General features: G+C 39.1%; 1 protein-coding gene across 2 annotated transcripts in view; it reads right to left on the reverse strand.

Annotated features, from left to right (window-relative positions):
- The window catches only part of TENM2 (teneurin transmembrane protein 2), a 1,579,923-nt gene that overhangs the window by 1,305,712 nt on the left and 249,611 nt on the right, over positions 1 to 24,600 (reverse strand). For both annotated transcript variants that reach the window (XM_064520849.1, XM_064520848.1), the window contains exon 2: positions 7,264 to 7,409. The gene's annotated coding sequence lies outside the window, so the exon portion shown is untranslated. The remainder of the gene's footprint in view (positions 1 to 7,263; positions 7,410 to 24,600) is intronic.

Genomic DNA, 24,600 nt, shown 5'->3' on the forward strand with positions numbered 1-24,600 from the left:
TATTTGAATTTACAAACTATAGCAACCCCAAAATGGGATTAGAACTTCTTCCAGGTAATCACCAGAATCCACCAACTCCAAATTCTCAGCTTCTATTTCAATGACAATTCCTTTAGATACCAGACTATAAATTAGCCAGCAACAGGAGCTCTCTCCACTTTTGAAGCTTTCCCAATACACTGAAAACATCTGAAGATTCACTGGGAGAGAAGCAGACAGAGTGTAAACACATCTCTGGCACCTAAAGTGCCTTCTCTTGGGAAGACTGAGAGGCTGTGGTCCACATTCAGGGTCTGGGCGGTCAACACAGTCTCTGAAAAGAAAGATCATCTCCTTTCCTTCTGATAAAAAACACAGGTGACTATATTTAAGTGAGAATTCAAGGCTCCAGGTCCTGAAGGAAAGGTGCTGCTTCTCTGCAATCTGGAAGAAGGCGACTGCAGTTCAGCAAGGGTCAGAGTAGAAAAGAAACTCCACATCTAATGCATGGGAGAGCTCAAGAGCCACTGCCCAGCTCTAGGCAGGTCCCCAACAGTGTGAAAGATGTTCTGGGTGCCAGGCATCAGGTATATATATAAAAGATGGGCCTCAGCTCTTTTTTAGGCTCTAAAGTCATTTATTAGAAACAGAAATGTAGTAATGGAGACTACTTGGTCTAGACTAGAAATATACACATTTTTAATATTGAAAGCTGTCAATAACCTGTGTAACAACTTATTCAGTGGTATAGTATAATCACAAACACTGGACATGTTTAAAATCAAAACTGGGTTTTAATCAAAGAAAAGGTCTAGATCAAAAAGGAATTAATTCAGCAAAGTCCCATAGCTGTGGTATGCAGGATGCTAACTAGATCAGCTTAATGATCTTTTGAGAATTTTCATTTTGCAAATTCAGATTTGATTTATACAGGAGACCGTTTGGAACACAGCAGAGCTAATTCATCAGTGCAGATGACAATAAAAAACTACAGCCACTGTAGAAATTCAGCCTAAACGTAGATGGCTAGTGAGCTTCAGTAGCACTCAGAAATGACAAGCTGCAAATGAGACAAACCAATAGGAATGAAAGTTCCTAAGAAATGGCTTGTTTTTCCCAACTCAGTCCAGTAACGAGGAGGTGATTCAAATTATTCAGCAGATGGTTGAGATGTAAGAACAGCTTGGTAGAAGCAGGACAAGGCTAATTAGACCATCACATCTGCCCCTTTTCTTCTTTACTTTAATTCCCAGATCATTCCCTCCTCCCACCCATAGAGCTTATCCAGCCTCTCTGTGGTTAGAAAATCATCTTAGACCTCAGCAATGCTCTTTTGCAGCAACATATAGTGCAAAACTCCTGCAGAATAAGCAAGGGATTTTAGCTGAATAGGAAGGCAGTACACAGCGTTTCCCGTCTCGGCAGGTGTGCTGCACTTTCCAGCAGCTCTCAGGGCCACTGCTCTTTTGCAATAGTCTCGACTGCTGAAGTTAAAAACACCTGGAACCATATGAATATTTATATAGATTGGCTACTGGTTTTGTATGAACTGGTACCTAAATTATAAACGTGCAAAATAGCCTTGAAGCCTGCCTCATATATATTTTGCACATCTACTAAGCTTAGACCTTACCTATCAGCAAGCTAGGTATGCAAGGCCTTTGCAATCCCACAAGGTAAGTAGTGTCTACATGGAAAAATAGTAAAGCACTAGGCAAAGTTGCCTAGGTAAAGCTGTAGTAAGACTATCTCTTGCATAGCTATGCTTATACTCTCAAGGCTGTAAGATTTTGCCAGCCCAAGGAGGTGCAGACTTAACCTGTTCCCCTCTGTTAGTGATGTGCCTAACCACGACACCCTCTCTTAAACAGGAGTTACCTGGCAATCATGAAACCACACTCTCATTAATCTGAGATCAGACTTCTCTTCCCTGCCCAGTATTCCTTCATCCCATTTTGTCTTCATCATGAAGACTTCTGTGCCCACAAACTACACGCTATTTGCATTGGAATGGGTTAGATTACTGACATCCAAAAAGCTGCAAGGCCAAGAACAGGAAAATCCTTTTCCTTAAAAAACTAACACAAAAATGATAACTGCTATTTAAACCAAACACTATGCCTTTGCCCTGTGATGTAAGTCAAGCTCATATAAGCAGCCAGCACTGTTTTGCTTTAGGTTGTCTGGTAAAATGTACCAGGAAAAATACATTTGTACCTACCTATTTGAATGAATAATTGGTTCTCCATTTCACAAACACTTCATGGTCATGATATATGTTAGGAATTACTTCCCATCTAATCCAAGAGTATATCAAATATCAACCCTAAGACCACCTAATAGTTTCTTCCTTTGCTCAAATTAATTTAAAGTAAGGATGATGGCTACCTTTGTTTTATGTCTAAAACTATACCAAGGAAAGAGAGGGGATTACTTTATATTTAAATTCATTTAGAATATGTGATGCTCGGAAGAATTGCCAACAACACTAGCTTAGCCTAACATAAATGGAGACAAGAATCCACCAAGGTCATTGAACACTGTGGTTTTTTCAGCAGAAACTATTACAGCCATTTCTGTGCTGAGCCACTGCCAGATCTGCAGTGTTAGCAGACGTAAGATTTTTCTCATTTTTCCTTTTGCTGGCAGAGGCATTGGTGAGATCTTGTGGTTGTAAATTACAGTAGGTTCATGGAAAGCCTGACGGAATTTGAGTTGAATACACTTGAGAGAATCTGTGGAGTTTATTTTTTAGTTCAAACAGAAACATTTATGCCATAGACACAAGCATGTCGTTAGTGACCTAGGTGCGAAGCTAGAGTAACTGCACTGACGTGAATTGAATGACTCTACATTTATACCCAAGCAACTTGGAGCAGAATTCACAATTTAGCCTCTTTTCTGATCTGGTATGCTAGAGAGTCAGGAACAAATAAGAGTTAAGTCTCAATGGTCAAGAATTTCTGATCTACCAGAATTAGGTAAGCTTTTATATGAAGCACTACACGAACACAGAATTCACTTAAGGAGCTGAAGAAAAATATTAGACCTAACATTAAGGGACCAAAGGTTATTTGTGAACAGCTTCTAAATCTGCTTTTGGGAAAGGAAGATCGACAGAGACCCAGAGCTGAGTTGTCTCTTAAGTAATAACAGAATTTAAAAGACCAACAACAACCCAAAGCCTACATATTGTCACAGGAATAAAAGCTTTCCCAACCTTTGAGCAAGTAATATGATGATGATGGCCCTTCTGGATTTCCGAAGTGCTGATCCAGAACTGCCGTGGCTTACATCAAGAGAGCGTGAGTAAACCAAAAGCAGGAGAAAACAAAAGATGAGGGAATCGGAATACCTGGATTCCAACACCATTTCAATGTGAGACAGGAATTTATTGGGGCACACTGAAACAAGCATGTAATTTTTAGAAAGCAGAGCTAAAACATAATTTATTTACTGATTACGGGATTGAACTCCAAGTAGAGCTGTACTAACAACTGAAGAGTGGTTGGTTTGTTTTTTTGTTTTTAAAGTCTCTTGAAAGTGAATGCAGTCACAGCTCCCAACATCGCAAAACAGTAATCTGGAGGTACAGAAGCCAGCCATATATCACCTACCGTGACAAATGCTTTTACGTAGGAGAAATTACTAAGGTACAGAAGGTAGCAGGATAATGACAAACTCTCCGGGCTCCTCTCTGCAGCGCTCCCCCACAGCCGCTCAGATGATACAGTGGCTGAAGGCAGCCATGGTAATAAGCGACAGCACATGCATTGCTTCGTGCCATTCTCATCCTTTGGAAGCTCAGGAGCACTCGGATGAACAAACAGTGTAGAACGATATCTTCCTCCTTCTTCATCAGGCTGTTACTAACTCCTCTAGCATAAGTCTGAATCCTAAGAAATGCATTTTTCTCCCTGCCTCTTGAAAACATGCAAGTGGTTGAAAATACCCTAGCTGGCTTAAACATAACCAAGTCCCTGCAGAAATCTAAGGGTGGCAGACCAACAAAAGCTATTACATGTGGCCCAATAAAATAGTCAAGTCAATATCGCAGGTGAGACATACAGTAATAGTATGTAACAGTACTACCATAAAGCTGTTCCACTAAATTATCTGCAAAACTTCAACCATATTTAGTAAATGTATTATTATTCATATCTAACATTTAAGATGCAGTCACTCTCAGCCAGCTCAAGATACAATTTTGCACAAACTATGAAAACATATATAATTATCTCTGATTCAAACAGATCAAACACCTTTAGCTTATTTTGCATTAAATATTATGGCTAGTCCCCTTCCAAAGAAGGCGAATAGCATACTGTACTAGCATACATATGTACTAGCATACTGTTTTTAGGCAAGTAAACTGTGAAAACCATCATTTAAATGGAGTGAGTGTTGTACAATATTGTTGTAAATATTCTTTTGGGGAAGGGGCAGTGAGTACAGTACAATAATTTGAAGCCGAGGGGTTTGAATCATACCATCTGGGATGTGGAACTAACCAGGGTATTCCTATTAGCGTCTTTAGCAGTAATTGTTATTTTAATTGGCTGAAATAAACTCTTCTGCCCTCAGGCCAGCGATAGAACTGTGTTGGTGTAGTGCGTCTTTCCCTTCAGGAAGGAGAGGGGAAATGAAAAACTTGCCCTTTGAATATATAAAATAAATAAAATAGCACTGTTGTTAAATTTTATCAAGGCTGAGTGTGGAGGAAAAATTAAAAACAAAAACAAAAGAAGTACACTAAGATAATTTCTCCTGGACAGTAAGGGTTTCTGGCATTACACAATTTTTAATCAAGGACTTGATATGAAAATTCACGGAGAAAGGATTCATAGCAAGGTCCTGTAAATATTCCATCTTGTTCTGACAGCAAGCCCATGTATTTGATATTTATCATTTGAAGGGGATATATTTTTAACATTAACTGGAAACAAAGGTATCCTAAAAAAAAAAAAAAACCCTCAGAGTCTTACAACATTACATTTTTTAAAGATCATTTTCACTGTTGCATGATGTTGAAACTTGTATTTGTGATGTTCTTTTTTTTTAAAATACTTTTTAGCAAGTTTACACACAGAGTGCCAGTACCTGTGCATAACTTCCTTCCCTCTTTCACTTCTAAGCATTTGACATAATTAAGTTTGCCATTTTGGTATGCATTGCTTACTGAAAACTGTTTTGTCAAGTCTTATTGTAAAGCAGATGAAAACAATTCTGCCTTCAGTTTTATGGATTCTACAGTCTGACTCAAGTTATTCTTGCCACCACCTCCATTTGCAACACCAAATTTTTTAGCATACTCTTCGGCTAAAACAACACACAGATTTTGTTACATGAAATGTGGCCTGAGGTGCCTAACCATTTCATCCCAAAAATCTTTATTTAAGTCTATGTATGCCTGAATCCAGCAATGTCCAAGCCTTCATCAGCCAAAAGTCCTCGGACACCAATATTTCTGCTTTTGCATACGCCATCATGCTTATCTTACTCCTATACCTAACCCCCCCCCACACACACACAAAAGAACTGTGCTCCTGACTCCTCTAAGAGGCTAGAAACAGCCGGCACTCCCACTACTCACCTGTAGCATGTGCTGTTCACAAATCTACTAGCCGTGACCATTTCTATTCAGAAATACGGCCGGAGATGGTGGTGGGAGTGATCTTAGAGGTCAGTGAGCCAATTACAGCTTTTTGCCAAGCAAGTGCAGCCCTTCGGCTCAATTCCATCCCTCTGGAAGCAGCTCCCATCCCCATCTCATACCTCCCTGCCAGCATCCTAACGGCTGGCTGATGAGCTTTCCTGAGGGGATCCTTTACCATCTTCTTGAAACTGGATCACCAGACAAATTAAAGATTTCCTACTGATTAGAAGAACGTGAACCCATGAAAGGAGTGAATTTAGGCTTTGTATCAACACCTGATGTACTTTCCTCTACAAAGTCAGTCTACTCGAGGCATGGACTGAAACGCGTTCCCCTCTCCATTTGAATTATACAGGGTCCTGAGAAAGGAAATCTTTAAGACACAGTCTGCAGCATTTCCAATTAGACATTTCAGAAAGCCTTCCTCTCAGCAGGGTCGCTGCTGTGTATCCTATCCACAGAGGACTAACTCTTCTCTGTAGTAAATAGAGAGCTTAAGTTCGATAAAGCTATGTCAGCACTTTATGTTGTGGGGCCATGAGGCTGCAGCCTTTTCAGCAGGGATAATCCATCCCAGATGTAATGCCACGCTTCTGTGGCTGTGCTGTACCCGTTCCTGAGCCAGGAGTGCAGAGGAAGTGAAAGTGAGTCCCTGGACTTTGGCCCACAGATGCCACTGGTTAACACACTGGAGGACGCTTTTTATTTATAATAGATTCAAACTAAAATATAGATGTTGAGATACCCCTCGTGATCATTTACCCTTTCTTCCTGTGGGAAGCACATTACTCCTGTAACTCCACATATAGATCACAGTAGACCTCAGAATGCAAATCAGGATGCGGTAGTATTATACAAACTCAGAAAAACATACAAACGCAGAAAAATATACTAAGACTGGAAAAAAAAGAAAGATTACATATGTGATGCAAATTCCAGAAGCAAATTATAGTAACAAATCATAGAAGGAAATTCCAGTAAGAGTTTGAAAAAAATGTTTGTAAAGGTAGGTTATTAAAACTGAGTATTGATAAGGTTTTAATATACACAAATTTTACACTTTTGATTTCTTCTTATTAAAGCAGCATATGCAACTGTCTGTAACGATCAGCACATCACTTCAGATATTCACTAACATTTTACTTCTGACTTATAGCTGCATAGGGCAGACACATGTGGAGTAGACAACTCTTCCTGAACAAAAATAGAAAGGTTGATGCATAGCCTTAGAGATTTCCAGAGTGCCTTCACTTGTGTGTGCTGGGAGTTCTTTCAGTTTTCCAGCCCTTAGCTACTCTCCCTTTCTAAAGCACAAGTACTTGGGCCCTGTGTAAACAGAAGGCATTTAATCATGCTGCAATTGCTTTAAGGTAGAAAACAGTTGGCGTACATTTATCCTGGGTACGAACAAACATGCAAGATGGATAGGGAATACCACATCAAATACTATGATTCTAAAAGATGAGGCAGAAATTCAGCATTCTGTATCTAATCTAATAAGGAATTCTTTACACTAACATCTATATTTAATTCTGTTCTGGTTTTCTCTTTCTTAGAGAAGATGATATTAAAATACTTACATGAAGGATGTTGGTTAACCCTGAATAGAGTTGAGTTGACAGACTTACCTGTTCAGAGTAAAAGCTTTTGCTGCAGGTGATTGTAGCCATACAAGGTCTCCTGCAGACTGAACCCTCCTTCAGGACTTCAGTGCTGCCTGCTATTTTATTTGATATCTTCACCTCCCAGTGCTTAATAACAGTGCTTTAAGGATCTGCAAAGAAAAGAAAAACTTGTTTTAAGAAAAGATGAAATGACTTTAGTAATGTCACCTTGCTCCTGATTGTATTTGCCATGTTTTAAGGTATGGGATAGACAAACTGTACTTATGCAACCAATAAAATGGAAAACTAAGATTTCATCCTATGCTGAAATATAGCTCTTGTCATCAAGGAAATAAAAGTAGTAGTTTATCTTTTAAATAATTTAAATTCCTCGCTTTGAGTTAGCCATAGTTGAATGTCTCAAACGGTATAAGAGGTTTTCATAACTATAGTTATATTCTGGCTTTATAAAACAACTGCAGTTAGCACTTAAAACCTCAAAGTTTGCCAGATTTCTAGCAACAGTAGTGACGCAACTTATGTTTATCTCCTAGGATTAATGGCGTTGACACAAGCATTTGGCTCCATGCTTCTATAAAAAGACCAAGAAAAAATGCACTCAGATTTATTGGAAAGACTTTGTAGCCCAGCAGATACCATTTCTCCGATTACTAGCATGAGGCCATAGACTTTGTGTCGCTCAGACACTGCAGGGTCTCGGTAGCTGTCTGGACTTGTTTGCGCCTCAGATGGTATTTGCTTGTTCTGCAAAGTGTTAGCAATTGTCTTGCAATCAAGCAATTGTGGTCTAAATGAGTTTTAGCTTAGCTTTAGTTTATAGTGATGACAAATAGTTGTTCAGTCTGGAGTGAATGAGCTATGATTCTAGCAAAGTGTCCTGTGGAAGAATACAGAGACAAGGCGGTATCTGAGGTCCCAGGACATAAACACAAATCAGGATGGTCAATCAATGGTTTGTCCAAGAGTAGGATCTTGTATTAGTCAGGTGAAACCAATTTTAGAGATAACAAAGGGAATGGAAAGCCTGAATAATGGAACCAATGAACAGAAAAAGGACTTGAGCACATTACATTCTGTAACAACAAGCCGAAGGTGACCCTAAGGCTGAGGAGGAGGAAGAAACTATTAGCATCACAGAGCTCCCAAAAGAGAGGAGAGAGAAACCTCTATCACTAGCATCACATTTCTCCTACCATGCTGACAGCTGTCCATAACCCCTTCCTCCCCGCGACTGCAACTGCTGACCGAAGTACCCGGGGGCACACTGGACAGGTGAGCATCACACCAAAGAGAAGGGCATAGACACTAAAATGGTTTTCTGTAAATGTTTTCAAGTGCATTATTGAGGTCTTTCTGTTTTAATATGGACTATGAATATATATTATTGTAAAGAGACTAACAATCTGGGCTATTATACTGTTAAAACTGCAATTAGATGAACACTAAACTCCTGGCTTCCCCGGAAAGGCGTCTGCCGCTTTCTGCCCACAACAAGCTGCTGAGTGCAATGACCTATCCAATCCACCGTTGTGGCTGATGACTCAAAAGAAATGCTTTCCAAATCTTTTTGTAATCTGGGCAATTTTTCACCCTAAGCATTTATCTAATGGCATTTCAGCCATTCATTGTAATTATATTAAACAGAAATGTTGGCTAATTGTCTTACACATGCCATTAGCTTTACTGAGGTCATTGAAGATTTTCCTGAGTATAACAAACCAGTCAGAAAGGTTTTGATTACAGATACTCAATGGCTTTTTTTGGACACTGATTAATAATTACAGAACACGCCATATTTTGGAACTGCAACATATAACAAACTAAATTTGTTTTAAGCCTAATGGACTTAGTTAGCTTCAGGTCAGTGAAGGCCATGGGTGAAAATCGTCTCAACAGAGATGCAAATACCATGCCTATAGGTATACCTGCCAGTGCTTGCCACTGCAAAGACACCTTTTCTTTAGCTTATGACAACAACTTGGTCTTAATCATGCACTGAAAGTTGTTCTTATGCTGAACTCCTTTCCTAAAATCATGTATCTGAATACTTACTACCAGTAACTTATAACACTGTAATTGATTTAGGAGTTAAGGACTGTAAGCAACTGGCTATACTGAGCTAAAGCTTACTAAAACATTGCCATGATATTCTTTATTTATAGCATAGATAGTATACAATCAGAATATCTAACTGGAATCAGATATCTAATATATTGCACAATGAGATGACAACAACAGCACATAATCTTTTTGATCAAACAGATATCAGAAAAAAGGGAAAAAACAGGAAGAATTATAGGCACTATAAGGAGAAAAATGAATGCAAATGGGAATTATGAGAATAAGTGTACAGATAGAAAAAATAGTATTTTACATAACAATAAAGACTATTGTTTTTAATAATGATAAAAGTAAAGACCGTCAAAGAATAATACCAATGAGACCACTTCAGAAATAAACAAAACGATGACTTTTTAAAAGCCTTGATGTTATTTTGAAACAAAAAGAACATGCAGACAAAAAAGAGGAAGTTGCACAAGTATACTTTCAAACTTTCTTTAAAATATTCTTCCCTCTGAGAGAAAGTCTAGAGAGATTGCTTAACGTATTTTATCTTTTAGACATGTTTTGGTTATCTATTTTCTACGACAGCGTTCACAGAAGTCAGCAGGCATATTTGCTAGGTTTCATCGAATACTAAAGAAAACCCTTAGCTCAGATCTTGTAACGTGATCTGCCTTTTTATGTGGAATTCCTCTGATTTTAGCAGGCTATACAGAGCAAATTAAATTGTAAAATAAGTGCTTCAGCAATGCAACCCTTTCAAAAAGCTTCCCCTCTGATTGCTGTTATTTACCACCACCACCAAAAAAAAACATTTGCCAAAACTTACCCTATTTTCCCATTTTGAACAACAGATTTTCAGAAAATAGCTCTCCTGACAGAAACATTTGAACTTAGGTAATTTATCCTGGTCCACCTCCTAAGTATTCATTTTCTGACCAGTGTTAATCCACCTTTTTTCATCTGGAGCAGCTTTGGCAAACGGATAATGGTGCCATGTGGAAACGTTAGGACCAGACCTAGCTGATTAATAACTGTGTAGAAAAGCTAAATTTTTGTGATAGACCACATAAATCTCTCTGCTGTGAGATGTCAACTCTCCAGCCTGTGGCCTTGGTATAGTTTTTCATTGGTTTTGGCTGTCTTTTTTTTCCTTTGAATTACTCAAATGATACTCATAGTAAATAATACATAAATAACAGAAGAGTAAACTTCATTAGTTGTTATCAGGCTTTGCAAGTTGGAAAGGGATAGGAAAGAAAAATAGGAATTGTGGGAGGGAAAAAATAGCTGTATTTTCTGTGGCAGATAACAGCAACCTGGACTGAAAGTTGATGAGAAGTGAAGCTTCTGAACGTAACAGTGTTTTAAATATTGATGGTTTCTGCAGTTAGTGAACACAGAACTTCAAAAGTATTACTGGAGAACTACCATGTGTTACCACGGTAGTAACCACGGTTTCACCAGGTGCATGCTAATAACCAGGGACCTGCAGCATCATAAAAAACAATTACGCGTATTACTTTTTGATGTTTCAAAACTCAAGCAAAGTTCACAGTCAAGTTATCAGGGCAATAAGTAAAGCAGAAATACTACTTGGCAGATTTTATTTGAATAAAAATTTTTCAGCACACAATTGAAACACCTTCCCTGGTTTTGATCAGAAGTTTGCAGTCGTGACCACTGACCTTATCATAACCCAGCCAGAGCATTACAAAAAATAGTTAACCATTTTCTGACTCACCATTCTCAGTTTTGGGCTTTTGACTAGCTTTTGACTATATACACAGTTTTATATAATTATACTGGTAATGAAAAATGTTTTAAGTTTCTGGTGAAAAAGGAAATAAATATTTTCTCCTAATAATATTCCCATTTGTCCATAAACCAGCTTCTTGAGAACATTTAGCTTGGATGACCAGATCAGCAGAACTACTAATCATAAAATAATTTCTACTTAATCCTTTGCATATCCTAAGTTTGTCTGTATTTGGCAGAGTACTTAGGCACGTGCTTAAATCTTACCAAGGTTCCAGCGTGCTGAACCCAACTGTAAATCCTTAGAAACTGATACCATTTGGACAGATTGAAGATTCACATATAGCTTCAGTAAAATAAATGGGGTTTGCTGCAGTCAGTTCACACACCCCAAATACTCTATTAGCCTGAAGTTATGAAACACTAATATGAACTAAATTCTACCAGAATTACCCTACAAATTTTTCTTCTTACCCATTTGTAAACAAAATCTGGCTTTTTTCATTGAAGCAAGAACCAGAGTAATATGTGCATGTAAAATGTTAGTTTCCCTGAATCTATATTAAATTAAATATTGACTTACCAAGCACTGTGTCATTTATTATTTACTGTACTCAATCTCTGGCATTTATTAAAAAAATTGATAAGAACGGCTAGTGGTAAAATCCCTACAGGTGAGCTCTCTAACCAAGCCAATTATGAAATCAGCAAACCTACGGTTACTACAATAAAATGACAGTATTCAATTTTAGCAGTTGGTGATATTTTAAAAGGATGCTTTGAGACAGTTACTTGAAAGGAATAAGCTGCACAGTTTCATAAAAAAAATTAAGATTGCTTTTATTCTGTTATTTGCCAGACCTTTCTGTTCTCTTCTGCCCTTTTCTAAAACCTGAATTCTCATTTTATTAGAATGAATTTTTAAGTTCATTTCAATAATTTGCCTTCTCCCCCTTACACCTTCTGTTTTAAAACAACTTTAATATATGTGTGGTGTGTTACTCAGACTGCTACAGACCAAGCTGTAAATAAATGTGAGAAATACTTTTAAGTGAGAAGACCACTTTTAGAAGAAAAGGGAGCTTTTCATCTACCAATTGCATTGCTTTTGTCTGAAAAATTCCATTTCATCTAATGGTCATAACATGTATACTCAGTGCATGCTTGAGTTTACACACAGATTATTATGCATGCAACTCTGGATGTGGAGTTCAGGTCTGCGGAAGTTTCATGTCCTGTTTTATAACGGCTTAGGTGTTTTCAGGAAGTAATTCTAAGTTAGGAAGCACATTCCACTTCACATGCACAATGTCTTTCATCCAAATTCCCCATTAAACCCTAAATAGTTTTTATTAAAAGAATGATCAAAAGCATTCTCAGTACTGTGAATGCAAAATAAATTATTTTGCGATACCAGCAGGGGAATAAGAGGTACAGCACGATTCCATCAAGCACACTTTTTGTAGTTAATAGATATTCAAAGAATTAAGGGGGAAGATGATAGTGTGTTGCACAGTACACCTCCTCCCAAACTGCCACTGCTTATGCCCGTGGCTGCCTGAAAATACAGGTGCACTTCCCCTCTTTCTCATCCCTGGAACAGGGCAATAACTTTTTGAATATGGAGAAGCTGAGAGTCACAGAGAGAAAAATTAAAGCCACAAAGGTTAATTGGTCACATCTTTGCTTTTGAAAAATGCAGCTAGTTCTGAAAAGGAAAATCACATTTCACAAAACTTAACTACTAAGCAAGTTCTGAGCAGGGCGGGCTTATAGCACCTTCAAACCAAACAAACACTATGTATGTGATTTACACATGCATGCAATGAAATATCCTAGGGGAAAACCATCTTAATTCATTTTGTTATTAGAGCACCTCTCAAATGTCAGCCTCTGCTTCCACTACCCATAATTGTTGACAGGAACAAAGGCACTTTCATTCCAAAGCGGGTTCTTGTTAGAGCAAAGATCCATAGTGAAATCACCAGCCAAGATGCGGTAGCGTTTTATTAGAAGAAAGCATATGTCAAAGAGCGTGCAAAAAAGAGAGTTCATCATTAAATGAAAAGGTCCCTTCCTGAGCTGCTGCTTCGCTCTTGGAAAAAGCCTGCTCTGAAGAACTTTGTTTGCTCGAGCATAAAAACTTTGCTCAAGCTTTGCAGAGATCTAGATGAAAGCAAACAGCACGAGAAGCCAAGTTTATGATTTTTCATTATGTTTGGATACACTATTAATAAAGATTTCTCCACAGTAAATCCTCAGCAACAGCGTATCTATCAATAGCAGCACTTGAACATTAATGCTATCAACAAGAAAACAGTGTTCATAATCTTACACCTGCATATAAAGAGCTTATGGGCTTTTATTTGATAATGAGTTACTCGCGGTGGAACTGCCAAAAATTTCCTCCGTATTACCCTACCATAAGGGTTTTTAGGGGGTTATTTTTTTCTTTTTCTTTTTTTCTTTCTTTTTTTTTTTAATGAGCACATGTAGGGGTGGAAAGGAAACCTAGCCTTTCATGCAAGTACAAATCCCACTTACATATTAATTCTGAGTCCTGATAGGAAGTGGACTAGATCAAAGAAATTAATTTTAAGAACCACTCAGTTAATTTTAGTTATAGTTCGCTAAGTTCAATATTATTTACCATGTTAACATCTTACAACAGGGATATGAGGACGAAAGCTAGGCTTTATTCTTGTACCAACACAAAATCCACTTTTTTTTTTTTTTAGCTTGAGAAAACAAAAAGGAAAACCATAAAGTGTCTTCAAAAATCTTAAGTTTTGGGTTTAACTTTTGTGCTCTTATTTTAAGTTGTCCACAGGAGCTATGTTCCTTTAAGGCAAAACAGATACTTTGCAAGATATAATTAAATATTTGTTAAGCCTGAAGTAATTATCTAAAGTAAGGCTGAAATGTAATCGGGTGACGGGCACAAACTCGGATCTTGTTAAGAAAGGAAGTGTTTGGAAGTGTTCTAGATGCAATTGGTTATAGAAAACGTGGCTGAATCCTCTTCAGGTTTTGTTCCTTTTCCCCTCCGTACCGGACAAGCAGTCTTCCCTAAGAATCTTTTCTAAACATTGCAGAAGCTAGAAGCTACCCCACATCTTTCGATCCTGTAGGAGAGATCAACAGGTAGGGGAAGCTGCACGCTCATCTGCTGCTGACGCAGTCTCTCCTTTATCCTACTCTCCTTGAAATGCCATTTTAAGAGATCTGGAAGCTTCTAAATTAAATGTAAGGAAATTTATTAATAGCTATTAAGCTATGAAGCAAATCTTTTGGAAATAAAATGCTATGTGGCAGTTTGGAAAAATAATTGCCTTTATAATCTTTGTAAAAAAGGATGATTACCTTTTGAATACTCTAAAATACATGTAAAAACAAACAGTAGATGTTTCTTATATATCCTTATGAAAAGGAGAGCTTATACATACATTTTAAAATATACATCTGAGGCACAGTAGTGTATTGTGTTTAAAGCTGTGAGTCCCAGTTTCAATGTTTTTTATTTTTTATTTCTTTTAGGTCTTTTAAAGATCTGTAAGGTTTTTTAAATATATTTTCTTTGAATTAAAATGCATTGAAGAACTAGTCACCAAACCACAAAAGAAAAAATTCCATTTAGCTGACAATAAGTTACTACAATATGTTTTTGGATGCCGTTCCACATACTTGCTTCAGATGGGTGTCTTGAGAAAAGATTCTTGCACCGTTCAGAGTTTGCCGTCGAAGCCTCCCAACACCCCGGAGCCTGAGCAGCAGCAGGAGAGACCGTGGCACGCCGAGGAAGGCGGCGAGGCCCGGCCCCCTCCCCGAGAGGGCTGGTGGAGGCACTCCCTTCAGTCCCACCATCTGGCTTAAGCTAAGCTCACGCTAAATACAACTTTTAGGTCACAGCTTGAAAGCTAGTTTTGCAGAACAGGCCTCGCACGCGGCAGGCGGGGCTCAGGCGCTCCCCGGAGAAGGGTGCTCCCCACGCGCAGCGCTCCGCCCCCCACCCGCGGCGCTGAGCCACACGAGGCCGAGTCTAGTGTCCTTCTTCACGTCAGATGATTTAAAACCTCCTTCCTGCCAGAGTGTTCCCCACCACAGTGCCACAGGATTTTGAATGATTTCAGACGTGCTACAGGAACATACGCGAAGCAGTGCTGTTCGGGGGAAAGCAGCCACCCTCAGGCATGCCGGTATTTGCTGGCGAGGTTGCCTGTGTCACCACCAACTGCTCAAGGATGCCCGATTTTAGGCTTGCCAAACAGAAGTTAAATGCAATGTCTAGTTCATTGCTCAGAGGCAGAACATTAGGTACTTGGTGGAAGTCTTATTATTAGAAGTGGACTAAAACTTAAATTAAACAATCACTTTGACAACAAGAACCCATTTTCTATCTAAATCCTGATTTAGATTCCTGTATCTAGACTTCAAGTCAACTCTGGACCTGAACCTGTATCATGAATAGCACACTACTCAGCTCCTTCAGTCTTAATACAACAAATTTTCATTTGTTTTATAATATTCACTAATACCACACATACAAATAGTAGTAAGAACGTCTTAGTTTGGGGGCTTGTACTTTTACCATGACTAGTTTAGCATGCAGAGTCTGTATTGCGTTGTCCATGCTTTGAAGCAATTCTCCAAGTAAAGCCACTGGAAAAGGACAATGGAAGCTCTGAGCTTAATAATGAGATGTTATGATATACAATGTATCAAAATTACTTCTAAACATATTTCCTATTAATAGGAGCTGTTTCAGTCACATGTATACTGATCAATGAGCAGCTGGTAAGGAGGATTCGACTGGAAGCAATTCACTTAATTTTTCCTAATAACATTCATTTTAAGTGCCACTTGAACTGAAGGTAAAAATATTATAACTTGAAATAGTGGCAATTAGAATCCATTAGTACCTGAATGATCTGCACTGGCATTAAATAGCCCAGAACAGGTTTGTCCTTCCAAAGTGAAGGCTTCACCTCTCCAAATGCTTCATTTGGAAATGGATCTTTCTTACAGCTCTGCATACAATGATCAATGCAATCAATTTCAGAGACCCTTAAAATCACATTCCTATATTATTAAAATTAATAGTCAAGGATAAAGACAGACAATGGTATGTTGCTCTTTTTTTGTATTACACTTACTAATATGAGATGGCAAAAATGAGCTTTAAACATTCCTCTGAAGAAGTAATTTCAGTTAAAAAAAAAAGTAAAGGAAAGCTCACTCAACAATATAAAATGCCAGTTACAAAATCACAATGCCAATAAATTATTATTGAATTGGGACAGAACACTGTGTGGCAATTTCTAACCTTTTCACTAATTTTGTCTGTAACTGCATGCACATCTATTAAGCCCATAAGTAACACGCTGCAGGTGCAAAGAAAGCTGAGATCAAATACGCAGTACGACTGCACACATAAGAGCAATAACTCCACAGAGTTGGCCTATGGACAACTCCGAAAAAGCAGTATCTTTAACACCAAAGGTTTCATGATCTTTATTTTTCCAGCTGAAGTCTCTCTGGAACTGCCTTTTGTGTATGGTCATTCTAAGGATGATCATCTACAGCTTGAAGAAGCCCAGTCTTTTATGCCACATATACCTACATAATTAGTATGGATGCAACTAGAAATAATCATATATAGTTTTAGATCCCCAAAGCTGAGTGATGTTAGACTAAGCATAAAAAGATTTTTCTGACAGCGCGCCGTGCAAACGCTGCAGTTGTAATGTCTTCCTTTGTCTGCATCTCAAAGCACAAAACATGCTGATTTTCCTGAGCTTGTGTAAAAAAAGACAAACAAAGTTAGAAAACAAACCAAACCAAGGCAGAGTTGATATGCAAAAGAATGTTTTAAATAAATTCATATTGACTAAATGGAGGATCACTTATAAAGCTCAGGAACAAGGGTTTACGCCGATCGATATTAGATATTTAGAGTGCAAAATGGGTGTGTTGCACCCTGCTCCGATAGCCCTTGCTTCCCCCATGGGGGAGAGGATTTTGAGAAACAGGCAGGACGCAGACCAGAACCCAGAAGCTAATATTTCCAGAGCAAACAATATAGACAAAGCCAAAATATTTTTCTTGCTTCTTTCAGATTTGAGTCAGTTTGTTAAAGCATCTCTCAAACTAGCTACATTATGACACAAAAAAATCCTTAGTATGTTATGACGATTCAAAATCTTCATCATTTATCTATATTAGCTTATGACAGAGGGGAAAAAAAAATCATTCACATGGCCGTAAACACAATATGCCTCTGTACTTTCCAGCACTTGCAACTAATTTATCCTGGTTTAAGTATTGTGAGAAACAGATACAAGCAGGCTGACAGCAACTCATCAGGAAAAAAAACAACATGAAATAAAAATAGGAGCAAGCAACAGTAGGTGAAGATTATCAGGTCTGGGACACTTAAAAGATAGCTGAGTGTATTCACAGCTATCCATACAAGTATGTAAATAGGCACTATGAGAAAATAAGAGACTCTGTCCTCAGTGAAGAAAGAAAAGATGGGTACAAGCGACTGCAGGAGTAATAAAGATTAAGTTTTAGGAAAATAACTGTAATATAAACTCTAAGTGGCTGGTAGAAAATGCTGCTTAGTAAGAAGGAAAACAGCAACTGCTGAAAGGATGGGAGGAGACTTTCCCATTCTGTGTTACTACACAGCTAATGTTGTTCAGGACTTTTCTGGACTTTTGCTGCAGACTGTTGTTCCAAGAGAATTGCATTGAACTTTAACAATAGTCTATTTCAAATGACAGCTACGTGCAGCAAAAATTACGATGTATAATGACCGTAACTTAGCTAAACACCTAAGCATGCCCCTATTCGAAGCACGTATACTATTGCAGCTGAATAGGCTGATTTAAGCGCTAACCTCATAACCTGAGGTCAGGATGCAGCTGGTCATGCTCAGGACTGGAGGACACGAGCGTAACTCACAGCCGCTGCTTGTAAACATGGGCTGCCGAGCTGAACCTCACGTACCGACGGCGCACAGTGTGCCGTGCCGCACCACTCGTGCGGCCTCGCCAAGAAACCAAGGCTGCGCCAAGGGCAGGCGTGCTGCCACGGCCCTGCCACCGGAAGGGAAACGGGTATGGGCAACGTCAAGAGCCTTCCTCACTGCATGCAACAGCTGAGTTAAAAACAAAACAGAACAAAACACAAACGCAGAAACCAACCCCCCCAAAGCACGTAGCTCCATGATGCGTGCCATGGCAGGGTGTCTGAGGCAAGCTGTCCCGCACTGCCTGCTCCCGAGGAGCCTGGAGAAGGCGATGCTGCGGTGAGCTGACGGTGCCGGCACAAGGGAGCTGGGGATGATGGCCAGCTGAGACGGAGATGGTAAATCCCCTGTGCCTATGAACAAGTGCCCCATGCCTATGAACAAAGTGCTTCAATTGCGTGCGTGCCCTAGGCTTTTCACGTAGAGCCTTTCAGACCAGAAAAATCACTGCGCAAGGTCACAGAGACAGTCTACCGAGACAGCCTGCTGTCCTCAGTGTTTTCCTTCCCAAAGCAGTCAGATGTATCAACAAACCAACACGTTTCTGGTTTTCAGAAATTGTTTAGATACACATCAATTCCTTCACTCACACTAAGTCAACAGTTAATGCCCCTATGGATAGCTCCTCACCTGTCCTCCAGCTCTTCTCCTATTACCACTGCACCTGAAGGAATAAAATGTTTCTTGGTTGAATACATTTCATTGTTTCATTTTCTCTCTCGAATCTTACATGTTCTGTTTTTATTTTTGTGCTTGAATATAGGTCTATTACTTTTCTAGATAACACACAGTAAGAAAAGGTTTTAAGAACTGGTACTCTAACAAAAAAAGAAAATTAAAATTTCTACCTTGAAGTTATGTAGTTATAGAATGAAAACCATTTTTCAACACCAATTTAATCTAAAGCCAAAGTGTAAATTTGTTTTATATTCCAAAAACATCAAATGCATCTGAGGATGGTTTCCAAATGTACCTCAAATTGAACATTAAAACTAGCTCAGTTTTGCATTTTTCAGTTTGTCAAACTGAACCAAAAACTCTACTTCTTCCCAAATCACTTACTTCAGACTGAAACATTACATTTTACTTTCAGGCATTTAACCTTTTAGTTCTTCTAAATCCTTTTTAATTTAATTCTTAAATGGAATATATCTTTTCAAAATGAGAAGTCAAAATACCTCATCTTGAAAATATCAAAGCAAAATGCTTCGACATTTTCCAAAGAAAACAGTTCATTTAGAAAACGATTAAGCAAATCCCACAAAGATCTGAATATTTTCTTGGACAGACTTGGCTCTTAACTACACTTATTAGTAGCTGTCAGAGGAACTCAGAGTTTTTCATTATCAGGCTAAGGACATCACAAGCTCTCTTTCGTTTATTACTACTTGAGCTTATTCCTATAGAAAGGCCAGTATATCTCCCAGATGGTGAATAATAAGAGGCAGAGAGTTAATTATGGGCGCAGGACCACAGATCTCTGTTTTCCCGTCAATCTCCTAATGAATGCAACTTATCTGCCTACCTGACAATGGAGCTGGAAGCTCACCAAGCTCATAGCAACGTCCTGATTAGTTCTCCGAAGTTTAGAGGATTCTCTCAAAGTTACAATTATTAGTGTCAGAGATAATAAGGGGGGGAAAAAGGAAAGGTCTCTTTGCCACCGAAGTAGGAATAGGGTGATGGAAAAGGTATGACTGTGGAAGAAAACGTGACAAGAAACAGAAGTGAAAGCAAGAGGTAAGGAGGCAGAAACCAACGGGCTGGTATCATTTATCTCTGCCCCCTTATTTTACTATCATTTTCCTGGCATACCCTGTATCTTCGTATGCAACTGGCTACTGAACTACCAAACCTTAATATCGTTGAATAATTGACAAGATAAAGTATTAGCATTGAAAGATGGAGGCATAACTCTCCCAGCTGAAAAAGATTTAGTTTAGGATTCCTCCCAACCCGTGCAGTAAATGGCCTCCAGTTAGACGCATAAGCTACCCAATGCACGAGGGTCAACAGGAACAGCTTCTTCCCCGCTGTTCCTGAGCAGTCTTCAGCGATGTAAAGAATCCTCTAAAACCTTCCCCAAGCTTGCTGTGGCATTGCCATCAGAACAGAGGGAAAAAGCAGTTTCATACTGGAAACCTGCATTAAGTGGGATTGCCACTTCCCTGGCTCTAAAAAGTGAGGGTTTTGTAGGATAATTTTTAATCACTAGTGATCACTTCTCAATAATTTGCCACCCCAAACTTGATACACAACCCTGAAGGGGAAAAAAATATCCTTTTAAACACCTCTATGACATCCCACAAAATTATTCAAGAGCTTATGATGAGCCAATTCTGTGAAATTCTGACTAGCGCTCAATGAGGCATTTATTTCTTATTCTCAGCCACTTATTTTTGCTATTAACTGTAGATGTTAAGTTTTACTGGAAGCTGATTCTGATTCATACATCAGAGCCATACAGCTACCATGAAAACAAGCTGCACATGCCTTCAACACTTGCATTTATTTTCACTTTCTCATAATTCAACTTACTTTACTGGATAGCAATACAAATTATGATTATAAATGCACACTGACATCTTAAAAGTCTCTGAACATTGTTTGTCTCAGCAAAAGTAATCTGCATGTGATATACAAGGTTAAAGAAGAAAATTTTAACAAACGATCCAAAAGATAACATGGGCATCAAAGTTATATCATAGAAAGAATTAGGGCCTAATTATAGCATATTCTGTAGTTTTAGGACAGACAAAGCAACAACTACAGTCTGAACTGTGTCTACCAGCACAGAACAGTCTGTCAACATTTTAGTTGATGTACTGGTGAGACATTTTAAGAGTACAGGTATCATAATATTCTGTGGAGTTCAAAAGGGTTTTAGCCAGATTTGGCAACGGGTCAATTAAATGCCAGATGGAAGGTAATATGGGTGAGTGCGAAATAATGAAACATCAGGAGAACTAATTTGAATTTTATATGCACACTCCTGTGTTCAATTGAGCTGACACCCCTTGGAAAAAAAAAAGACAAAACCTAGAAATAATCGTAGACAGATCAATTAAGATATTCAGATACTGAATTTTCAGCAGCAGTCGAAGGCTAGCAGGATTCTGATACCTCTCTTTTACTCTCCCTGCTACACCTATAAAAACAGAGTACCTTGTTCTCTCAGCCCATGCTAGAGCAAAAGCCCAATACGCAGGGTACCTGCTTTGGCACCCCTGCAAGACACGCACCAAAAGGAGCTGGGCCTGCTGGGGTTTACGTGGGGACACTCCAGAAATGGGTAGGGAGCGTCACAGGGGGCAGCACTTGCTGGAAAGAGTGCAAGGAGCCTGGAAGTACTCATGTAAGAGATGCAGCAAAAACAATGCCTCCCATGCCCCAGTATCACTGCATCGGTTTCCCATCAACAATATATCTTCTCTTTAATTAATATTAAAGACTTAATATTATTTAGTGTTGTGGATGTGTTTTAAATACTTCTCATTATCTTAACTACAAAGGACATTTTGTACTTGAAATCATCCATAAAGCAGACACTGAAGTTACAAATTTGGGAAGACTGACTTATATTAAAAAAATACAGAGAGACTGCAGAAATTCATCTTGTTGAGTTAAAGCCAGGATTTTCCGACTTTGCAATTAATCTCAGCTCTTTTTCTAGCAGTACTTCTACTGAAGTCAGTGAAAGTATTCATTAGAAAAGGTGCTACTAAACCAGAAAAAAAGGGTATTCTGGACTCTGGACCTTGGAGAAGAGGCGTGATGGACGTACACTGAGAACGGGTGGCATGTCAAGCACTGAGCTACTGCTTCTCCCTCCCCAAGCTCCTAAGGGCAGACCAAGGGGGCACCCAGCGAAATGGACCTGAAAACAAATGTCATAATTTATGGCTTCATACTACTTGTGGAGAATCCATGGAGCTGGCACCCACAGGCACATGCTGTCGCATGTTGCTGCTGGTGGAAGGAGTGTCACTCATTTTCATGGACCCATTCCTCCTAAAATATGCACTTCTGGTAGTGTCTTTGCTGTGCAAAATACCTTCTGAATGTACAAAAAAGCCCCAAAGGACTTCCATTTTAAGCATGAAAATGTAAATAGATATGCAGAAAAAGGAAATAATGGGCAAAGAAATCACAATTCTTTTTCCTTCTTCAATCATCAGACTAATTAGTGTGCTAAGCACCATAAGGACAACAAAGTTAAAGCTCAGCCTGTTCATCCAGGGCTTTTTTCTAGCACATGTTCTGTGGAGGCTGGAGTGAATGACATTTATCCTCTTCATGCAACCAAAAAAACCACAGAATGCTTCAATGAAAACCTTTACAACCGTCATTTTTACCTAATGCTGAAATAAAACCAACAGCCCAAAACACATTACCCCATTTTCCCATAGTTTCAGTGAGAAGAGCTTGCAGCTGGTTAAAGACATCAGTCAGACAAGGATCAATTTTTAATAACTGTATTTTTTTCCCTCTAGCTTAGTGCAGGCCTTGCTTTTTCTTCCAGCCTCACATTTAAAGAAACTCTTATTGCACACAAGAAATATTTCTTCTTTTAGTTGGATTTCTTCTGAGTTCAGTGAGAGGAGAATTAGAGAGACTCGCAGGTATTTAGAATAGATTGAGACTGATACTCCCATTGTGAAAATTTTCATTATGTATATAATAAAATGAGAGTGAGGGAGGGGAGGGAGGGAGGGAGCAATTACCTCCTTAACAGCCCAGACTTTGTACCGTCCTGGCTGGAAAGCACTGCGTAGCGCTCTCCTCCGCTCCGGCACGGCACGGCACGGCACAGCACGGCACGCCGCCGCGGCCGGACGGGGGTTTAGCCCCTCTGCCCTGCTGCCGGCTCGCGCCTCCCGTGAGCCTCTCTGTGAGGGCGCGACGCGCTGATTGAGTATTCACTTTCATGCCTTAAATCTCCGAAACCCAGGTGTGTTGTAGATTAGCACAACTTACAAGCAGTGTGTGGAGATTTATTATGATAATTGTTGCTTTTATTTTTTATTTCCCTGAACTCAAAGATAATTAATGCCAGTATGTGTCCTGGTGTCTGACTCCCTTAATTGGCCCTATGGTGCCTTGGGTATATGAAAATCCACTCTCTTAAAGGCTTTTTTTTTTTTTCCCCCCTTTCCTTTTGACTTGTTTTCCTGGAGCTGTTCATTAGTGCCTAAAATATTTGATTACATTTAATTGTGATGTCTTCAATTCTGTGCACCTGCTGCAATTTACGTAGTGGGGGAAAAATAAGGCCTACAGGAGCGAAAAAGTGAGATGAGGAATTGAATGCAAAAAAGAATTCCCCTGCAAAGGGTAATTGGGGTTAAATATGGAAACAAACTAAACATATTATTCAGTTTAGATTTTCCCAACTGCTATGGTAGCACCAAAAGGATTTATAGCATAATGGATTCATCTTTCAGTGTTTCTAAAACACTTCCACATTATTTGCAAAGGCTTTCTTCTGCACCTGGACACTCAGTTATTTTAAACGTGATCTCTAGCACTAACAAAGTCCTCAGGCTGCTGTTCCCGACCGACCGGCAGCGCTCAGCCCCTTCTACCTGGAGGCGTTCTGCCTTAGTATAAATCTCTCTAGCTCTGGACAGTTTTCTGTCTGTATTAGTAAAATACATACATTTTACCACCAATTTTTTTTTGCTAACAGTCCTGGTATGGTTCTAAAGTTTCCTGGCTACAGCCTTAGAAACACATATTACAGCATTTGTAAAACAGTCAATAATACCAATAATAATTAGCATCACCGAATCTTCAAATTCCCCTGACACGAGGAGAGAAGGCATAGGGAGGGAGTAAAAGAGAAGATCGTTGCATTTTTAGGAGGGGAACTACATCAGAACATCTTTATTTTTTGTTAAACCTTGCTGTGTCTTTTTCCTTTATCTCTGAGGGATAGTACAAACCTGTAGAACAGCCTCACACGCGTATATCAGAAGAAAAGTAATTAGGGTAATTTTAGCACTCTTAATGTTAGCATCACCTGATAAATCCTAGTTTCAGCACTGCAGCAGAGAAGTACAGGAGCACAGAGGTGTCAGCTCTGAAGGATATGGCAGTCCACAGAACACAGCCTACTGCTGCGAAGCATTAGGTACCCTTTGCCAGGGAAACTCCACAATTCATATGCAGCAGCATCCCGCCCATGCTGATAAACACCAATATTTTTCCTCATTTCTCTGTGCTGTAAATATTACCTGGGGCCTTTCATAGCAACAATTACTGGTCCATACAAATAGAGGATCAGAAAGCAATTTATCCCAGACATCTCTTGCTAAGTATGGCACATACTGAAAAATACAACACTGGCTTCTCTGCTTTTCAAACTGATATTCTCTTACTAATAGTCATAAGCTGTAATAAACCATCAGGGTGCCTAAGAACATTATCATACAATGAACATTTTATGTTAATATCTACACTTCATTCTGTTGTGAAAACCACAG

Source organism: Dromaius novaehollandiae, chromosome 15 (assembly GCF_036370855.1).
Source record: "Dromaius novaehollandiae isolate bDroNov1 chromosome 15, bDroNov1.hap1, whole genome shotgun sequence".
Lineage (NCBI taxonomy): Eukaryota > Metazoa > Chordata > Aves > Casuariiformes > Dromaiidae > Dromaius > Dromaius novaehollandiae.